General features: G+C 37.5%; 1 protein-coding gene across 4 annotated transcripts in view; it reads left to right on the top strand.

Moving 5' to 3' along the window:
• Window positions 1-8795, top strand: part of SMAD2 (SMAD family member 2) — an 89632-nt gene that overhangs the window by 1069 nt on the left and 79768 nt on the right. For 2 of the 4 annotated variants that reach the window (XM_019652723.1, XM_019652722.1), the window contains exon 2: window positions 87-170. The exons of the other annotated variants lie outside the window; for them this stretch is intronic. The gene's annotated coding sequence lies outside the window, so the exon portion shown is untranslated. The remainder of the gene's footprint in view (window positions 1-86; window positions 171-8795) is intronic. 4 annotated transcript variants of the gene reach the window in all.

The raw sequence follows: 8795 nt of genomic DNA, 5'->3' as shown, positions 1-8795 counted from the left end.
GGCTAGGGGGCGGGGCGGGAGGCCGGGCGGCCGCGAGAGTGTTTTCAGTTCCGCCTCCAATCGCCCATTCCCCTCTCCCCTCCCAGCCCCTCATCCCATTCGGAAGAGGAAGGAACAAAAGGTCCCGGACCCCCGGCCTTGACGGGGCGGGACCCGGAGCCTCGGTCCAGGTAAAACCGCGGCGCCCGGCGGGCCCTTGGGGCTAGGGGTGTGTTTGCGTTGGGCTGGGGTCGGCGAGGCTCGCCCCATCGCACGGCCACGGGGGCTGGTGGCTGGGGTGTGGCGAGGTCGGAGCAGCAGTGCGCCCGGGCCCTCGAGGTGCGGGAACGCGGGGCTGGGCAGGCCGAAGGGAAGGGGTCCGCGCCCCGAGCTGCCTGCCGCCGGGTCCGGGGCCCGGAGCTGCCTGTTGGGGCCCTTCTCCGCCGCCGCGAAAACACTGGGTAGTTTTTGGTTCTGATTTTGAAAGCCGGAGGGACAGAGCTCTTGTTTCGGGAGTTGTTGGGAAGCCGTGTTAGCAGCGTGCGATACTTTGCTTCCACTTTTTTTTTTATCGTGTAACCTTTGTTAACCATTATAGTCTCGGGGTTCTGAATTGCTTGTGTACTCACACAAACATGCACACGGCTGATACTCTGTCGAGATCCTTCTCTACTCACTTGTGAAAGTTGCTCTGTGAGTGGATCCTATTAGTTTTTATCACACACCTTTGGAAGGCAAGCTAATTGATTTCACGTATTTCAAACTTGGTTTTCAGATTTGCAACTTGAATTGTTTTGTTCTCTCCTGGGGGAATACTGTCCTTGGGTTGGGTACTTTTGTCTTTTACTTACTTAATCCTTATGTGGTTAATGGTTTCCTTTTGATCCGAAACAAACGAAAAACAATGCCTAGGTTGGTTTTGTTATTCCTTCCCCTTGACCCTTTAAATAGCTAAATACTACCGGTTTGTTGTCAACTAAACCTTTATTTAAGTAAACATCTCCAGGTAAAATGAATTTGGAGGTAGCATTTTCCATCAGTTACAGTTTGGAGTATCCTAAATTTTAAACTTTTTAAATGACACATGTAAACTAATTGTTAATAAATAAATAATCATTAAGACTTACTTGGAATAATTCCATCTTTTCAAAGCTGGTCCCTGAAATTTGAATTAACTTCCAGGATCCTGAAAGATTCTATAATCTTAGTTCCTTTTCATTTTTTTCTCCTCTGATTTCATATTAATTCAACCTGTACCACTGATTGTAAGGATGTTTTTCTTGAGTCTAATAAGATAATAAATTTGCTATTACTCTGAAAATACATTTGCTATTCTAGTTTTGACCCGCTTTAAAAAAAACTTTACATAGAAGTGTAAGTCAAATACGTAAATGAAATTTGAGGAGTTTTAATGTGAGTAAATAAATAAGAAAATGTAACAGATGGGAGAAATAATGTAAAATGGATTTCATAAATTATCACAGTTTGAGGATTTTTTATTTGCCTTAAGAAAACCACACTGGAATTCAATAGAATTTTTTTGACCAAAAGGTTATTTAGCAAACATTTATGGTAAATTCAGAAAGTAATACTGATTTAAAAGTTCCTTAGTTTTTGCCATAAAATTAGTTGTGGTAGTAAATAATAATTCCAGTCTTCTGGGCATTTCTAAGGTGAGTGCCCACTTATACTCTCTTAATGTTACAATCAATTGACTTTAAAGTAGTTCATTGGCTAGTGTTAGTTAATGCAATGTGATTGGAAACATCCATTTCTGGATTTTAAGAAATTGTTCTTAGAGATTTGTTTATACTTTGTAACTATACCTTCTAAAGTGATTTCACACTGTAGGTGTTCAACAAAAGCTTGGTTGTAACTTTCCTGTACCTGGTCATAAGTGGTCAAATCTCTACAACAATCTGTAAGGTTCATTAAATGATAGTCGTGGAAGAAACTGTGCAGGGTAATTTCCTGTTGTTTGTGGCTTGTGGGGCTTAACTTAGTATGTGTTTTACCTCTTCAAGTAGGGATTTGGGGATGGTTTTGTATATTTCAGCAGAAAGTCTCTTTAATAGAAACAAAGGTTTCTACTGCAAGATTGCAAAAGGTCCCCTTTTCATTTTCATATTGAATATTAGAATCATGTTTGCTATAATCTTGTTACTTCACATTCGGGGGTAATATGTGAGTGATAACCTGCTGATCATAGGCCTACTGATTTTTATATCTTGCAGATATTTTCAGTTGTGGCTTTTACCAGAGTCTGAAAGCTTTCCTTATCCTTGTTTGGTTTTTATTTTGTTAGTTTTGTGTTTTAGAACTCCAAAGGCAGGCTTCATTTTCTAGCAGCTTTTTTATACAGGTGTTTTTTGTAATGCATATAAAGGCTGTATTTAGTGTAGTCTGGCAGATGGAGATTTATTCATATTCTTTGGACAAGAGTCATTTTTAGAGGATGGAGAGGGGCATGTCTTTTAGTATATGTGCTACCGAAGCGAGCACGAGGGGCGTGTCTTTTAGATTTCTTGTCTTTTGATGGGAGTAGAAGAGCCAGTTTTAAGCTCTTAGTTTCTGTAACAGGAAAGGCATTTTTCACTAAGGGTATGTCAGAAAATGTGAAATAAGATTTCAAAACCAAATTCAGGAGAGGCTATGCATTTATTCAACTTGTATTTATTAAACAAGTAGCATTTATTCATTTATTCAACAAATAAAATAACCTTTTCTGTGTGTCAGGCTCGGACTAGGCAATAAAGTATCTAACAGTGAACAAGTATACCTCTTATCCTTAATGGAATTAAAAAAGTAGAAACTACTCACATCTCCTGCCCTGTCCTCCAGTTTAGAGTAAGAAAATCATGTTAGTGCAAATTGAGGGAGCTTGTAATACATTACTGAGCCAATTTCTAAAGTGTGCTTGTATTGCTTTCTGTAATGTAGAGGACAGCTCTAGAAAAGATATCAAGTGTTAACTCATAGTGTCACTGGGAACAGTCTGTATTTTTGGGGGGGAATTTTTCACCATTTTTGCACAATCTATACAAACTGAAGATGTGGCCAGTCTTGCAGAAACATTTGTTGCTGAGCAGGTGAACACTTTTAGAACTAAGCTTAGTTTGGCCTTTGTTTATCCATTGCTCTTTAGTAGTAGAAACTGGTAAGGGGAAAGAAAGAAAGCAAGCTTGAATCGGTCAGGTTCCAAAGAAAGATCAGAAATAAAGTGTAAAAACAATTAGCTAAACCAATAATAAGGATTGGGCTGCAGTATCATGTAGTGGGCCATGGGTTTTGGAGAGAGAGAGCAAAGCTAATAATTGGTTTCTCAGTTACTATACTGGGCAAATTACTTAACTCCTGAGCCTTGGTGTTTTGGCTGAAAATGGAGGTAACACCTACCTCTTAAGGTTATTACAAGTATTAAATGATCCTAATTAAAGTACCTAGAACATTGCCTGAGACATTAGAGTCCTCCTCCCAGCTGATCTCTTGTTCTCTTCCAGTGGCTTTCAGTTGTTTTCTTTCTGTTTCAAATGATTTGCTTATACTCTTATCCTTGACCTATTATAAAATGCATTTGAGAAGCAGACACCAAGCAAAGGAGGCATGGGGTAGTCAAATGTCCAAGTCCATATACTTTAAAGCATTAGTCATAGGAGAGCCATTGAGACCCTTAATCAGAACCTGTTGGCATTTATTGCAAATATTTCTAACAAGGAAAGTTACCTGGCTTCTAAGCCCACAGTAGATTAGAGACAAGTAGACTGTAGGTAATGTGGTAGCTTAAGAGGAGTGTAGTGGTGGTGGGAGGATGGGAAACGGTTAGTGTTCTATTGTAAGAAAAAGCAGAGAACAACCTGGTAAGGATAATAGAGGTAATCTACATTACGAGACACAAAAACAAATATTCAAAGCCTATCGAGCATGTCTGGGACCATTCAGTGCAGGACCAGACCTGAAAGTGTAGTAATGAGTGTTCATCAATTAGCTTAAGTCATGTTTGGGGAAATCTTTTTAAGAATGAAGTAATCTTCATGATATACTTTAGATTGTCATTCAGGATGATTAACAACAAATGTTCTTAACATTGTGCTGCATCGAATGACTTATTTCATGGAAGAATCACAGTATCTACTATGACCAAGGTGTTTTTCATTTGTTTTGCCATTCATTGTGCCACAATTCCAGATTGAAAAGCCCTTCATACCGCACCTTTTCTTTCGAGTAAGTCATTCTTTTTGTCAGTCTGCAAGGATGTCATGTAAAACTTCTCACTCAGGCTTTCAGATCGAGTGTGTTAGAGATTTCTAGGATCAAACGACTGTGGACAATTAGCTAGCCTGTCTGTTGAGGGCTTCTTGCCTCTTATATGACTCCTACCCAATATTAGCCTTGATAATTTCTTTGGATCCTTCTCCTTCCTACCTCAGCGTTACTTTCTAAACCGTCTACTCCATCAAGTGTTAATTGGTGATGGAATATATAGCCTTGGCTATTAAAAAAAAAACAATAGCCAGAATGTGTTTTTTTTTAAACCACTACTATAAAAGTAATCCGGCCTTTTTTGCTTAAATGCGCAGTCAGAGGCTTACTTCTTGTCTCTTATCAATTTTGATCGTTTCTCTAGATTGGTGTAATTGTGTTCAGTTAGGACATATTTCAATGTTGATTCTAGATATACCGGGGGTGCCGAAAATATGTATACACTTGTATTCAGCTTGTGTTATTGGTATATATTGAGTATTACAATTTTAATACAGTTTTTTCCTTTCTTAAAATGTATATCCATTTTTTTGGCACCCTCTGTGTATCTCAAGGATAGCTCTCAGCTTCAATTTCAATAATTTCATGTAGGGGGAATATAATTTTCCCAAGCCAGGTGTATTTAGACACTGCCTCTGGTTTGGCCAGATAGCCAGAAATATTAGGGTAATTCTCTGAATTATGTACTATTTGCCTTGGATTCTAGAGTGTGAATAGTTCTTTAGCTCAGTGGGTTCATTTTAGATGTCACTGAGCCCCACTGATAGGACAGGTGTCTCGTAACTTAGATCTGTCTTTAGGTTTGTGTTCTTAAGAAAAATTCTAAAATGATTCATTCTTATTAAAATTTGTGAGTTTATTATGACATAGTCACCAATTCTTCAGGTAGCTCTGTAATTTTTAAAAAACTGAAATTACTTTGGCCTCAGACTAGAACAGAGGAAAGTGAGTATACATTAGTTGCAGTTCATTGAATACACACGTCCAGTTTGCACCTGAAAAGCTGCATTTCTGTGAATAATCTATAATGCCTACCTCCCCACTTTTAGAGGGCAGGGCATAGTTTCAGGTTTAATGTATTAGGTTAGTGAGGAATAATCTTGGGGAAACCACTGGAAGTTCATCAAGTTTTTAATTCAGAAAAGAGTCTTGACCTGAGGAAGTAGCATAGTAAATCTGTGATCTTGTAATTTGCCTGTGTTTAAAATACACTGTCATATGCTACTTCAGCTTCTTCCAAAAATCCTGTAAAGAGATGAGTTTAAGTTGTAAATATTAAGGAAATGCTCCATCTTAATTACATCATTCATTAAAAAATGTGGAGCAGTGAATCTGATTTGCAAAATGCACAGAATAAACTCTTGAAAAATGGTGCAGTGGAAGCAGGGCCCATGAGCTTGCTTTCTCCCTTGATTTGAATGAACTATGGAAACTTTTTTGTTGACTAAAGCTGCTCTATCTGTGGCAGTGAATGCAAATTTTCCAAGTTTAGACCAACATTTTACTTCATAGACAGGTGGTTAGGCTATATAGTTCATGTAAGCTGGCCAATTAAGCTTTTTAAAAAAAATGTTTTAAGTATCGAGGTCCAGCTTTGGCCTGACGTTTGTACATTGACCATTTCTGCTCTAAACCACTAGTTTTCAAACTTAAAATATGCACACACACACTATGCACACACAACATCCATAAAGGTCTTTAAAAAAAAAATGCAGAATCTCACAATGTCAGGGGAGTGGGGCAGGTGCTGAAGCCCTGCCTGCTCAGCTTTCCTCTCATTCTTACCCCAGGAAACCTTGGAAGCTCCGCTGAAGAAGAATAATAGATCTCAGAGAAAAACGTTCGCTGTAGACCCACACTGTCCAATATGGCAGCACACTGGCCACATGTGGCCAATTAGCACTTGAAATATGGCTACTGTGACAGGAAATGAACATTACATTTAACTTGAATTAATTTTAATCTTATAGAAAGTTCTTTTGGACATTTGCTACTCTAGACTTCATTTTGACTGCACTTTTACATCCTTGAGAATTGTACACACAGGACGTAGGTGTAAGTTGCTGCTTCAGCAAAGGGTCAAGACAGATTCTGGGAGTTTGAAAGGCAGTTGGAGGGTTAAATTTTCGTGCTGATTTGAGTCTGGGCCTGTGTAGTCTCCTGAGAGAGGGATGCTTTTTTATAACCCAGGAGTGGTAAGCCAGTATGTAAGTTTATGTTTACAAGCTTATTACAGAACTGTAGATTTCACACAACTCATTAAAGGTGAAAGGAATATAACTCAAGTAAAGAACAGATAGTCTGTTTTCACAGCAGCCCCTATATAATGTGGCTTTCACTGAACTAATGATCTATTTTTAGGGTTAAATTCAAGCTCTAACATTAGGTTTAGCAGTTCATAAAATTGAACACAAAAATGTTTTCTATTTGCTTTTGTTTAAAAGGCACATTATCCATCGTTCTCCATGGGGCCAACTTAGATTTCCAGTTGGCAGTGTCTTCCTTACTAGCTTACAACTTTGGAAAAAAGCAGTTACAGTGAGAACAGAGAAATCTGTTTTTTAAAAATGGTTTTTAATTTTGTTGTTGTTTTTTAAAACGCTTTCTGTTGTCCTGATTTCTTTGACTAAAACAGTTGTGAACATCTAGGTCATAAGCAGTCTGCTTTTTTCTCTACCTTGTGTGATACATATTTGAACGTGGATTGCCAAAAATCTAATAGTGATTTTATACTATTTCCAGGGGGACCTTAGGTGTTCTTTATGAGGCAGCATCATCATAAGTATCTTATGTTCTAACATCTAACTTGATTTTCTCTTGAAATAAAAATTCATAGAGGTATTTGGGGAATGTTTTGTGTTTGTAGTTTGAAGATATTTGAGATTAAACTTGCCTTCTATATTTAATCACTTCCTTTGTTCTAGACTTGAACTTTGAAGTGTTTTTTGCCACTCTTTCATAGTTCCCTTCCCACTGCCCTTTCAGAGGTCATCAGTGAATTCTGAACTGCCAAGGTTAGCAGTCTTTACTCAATTATCGTACTGGTATCTTCAGTATTCGCTACTATTGACTGTATCTAGATTTCTTAAAATCACACAGACATGCTGGAACAGACACAGATTAGGCTCTTTTCTCCTGTTATAAATGTTGGATAAAATGTCAGACTTGTTTTCTCATATATAGTTAATCTGAAGATGGAAGAGGAGAGAAAGGGAAAGAAAAGTCCCCAGGAACCAGACCAGAAACTTAGAAAAATGAATCAGTGTTAAGGAAAAGCTGGCCTTAGGGAATTTACTAGATAAAGAATCCAGTTGCTGGGGATGGGGTTTTAATGCCATTCGGAGAAGGGAAATATAACTCTGGGAACTGTATGCTAAAAAAAAAAAAAAAAATAGGAAAACTGTTCTGATGTCATTGAAACATCTGTGGCCTCTGGGAAAAACAGCCTCAAACCTCTCTATGGAGGAACTAGAAAAACACCAGTCTTTATAAGATGGACTTAAATATCACATGAAGGCCAAGTAGGGTCAATAAAAAGCAAGACACCAGCTAAATGTGGACTAGTGGGGTTTTTTAATAGGTATACACTATTGTAATTCAAAATTCATAAGGTACACAAAATATGTGGTCAGCCTGTCCCTCGCCACCCAGTTGTCTTTTCAAGGGCAAGTAGCATTACTAGGTTCTTGTGTATTGTTCCAGAGATTTTATGCATGTATGAGCAACTTTGTGCATATATTAGCTTTTAGTACTAATGGTCATGTATTTTACTTAATACTGCATCTTGTAGATGATTCCATGTTAGTACATAATGCCTTTTTACTTTTTCATTTGCATGGTATTCTTTTGTATGGGTGTCTATAATACATTTCATCAATCTATTGATTGACAGGTTATTTTCAGTCTTGTGGTATTAAAAACAGTGCTGCAACAAATAACTGTTCATACATCATTATATGCACACATAAGATAGATTTCTAGAAGTATGTCAAAGGATATTTACATTTGTATATTTTAGGTAATATACTTTATTCACTTTTTTGAATAGGTAATACATATACATGGTACAAAATTCAAAAGGAACAAATTAGTGAATAATGAAAAGTAAGTCTCCCTTCGATCTCCTACTTCCAGCTACCAAGTTCCACTTGCTAGAAATGTCACCACTGTTAACTAGCTTCTCAAGTATCCCAGAGCTGCTCTGGCCAATAAGTAGCAGGATGTGGCTATTTAACACTTCAAATGTAGCTAGTCTGAATTTTGATGGGCTGCAAATGTAAAAGGCACACTAAATTTATAGCAGTACAAAAAATAGAATGTAAAATATGTCAATAACTTAATACTGATTATATATTAAAATAATTTGGATATATTAGGGTAGATTAATAAAAGTATTAAAATGATTAATTTCACCTGTTTTTACTTTTTAATGTGGCTAATAAAAATTTACAATTATATATGTGGTTTGCGTCCTGTTGGGTTGTTGGAAACATCATGGCACATTTTTGCAACGAAAAACAGAAAAACTACATCATGACTTTCCTGACAACCCAATA

Source organism: Hipposideros armiger, unplaced genomic scaffold (genome assembly GCF_001890085.2).
Source record: "Hipposideros armiger isolate ML-2016 unplaced genomic scaffold, ASM189008v1 scaffold_186, whole genome shotgun sequence".
Taxonomy (NCBI): Eukaryota; Metazoa; Chordata; class Mammalia; order Chiroptera; family Hipposideridae; genus Hipposideros; species Hipposideros armiger.
The sequence above is the reverse complement of the archived record's forward strand: the minus strand, read 5'-3'. Positions and strand labels throughout refer to the sequence as shown.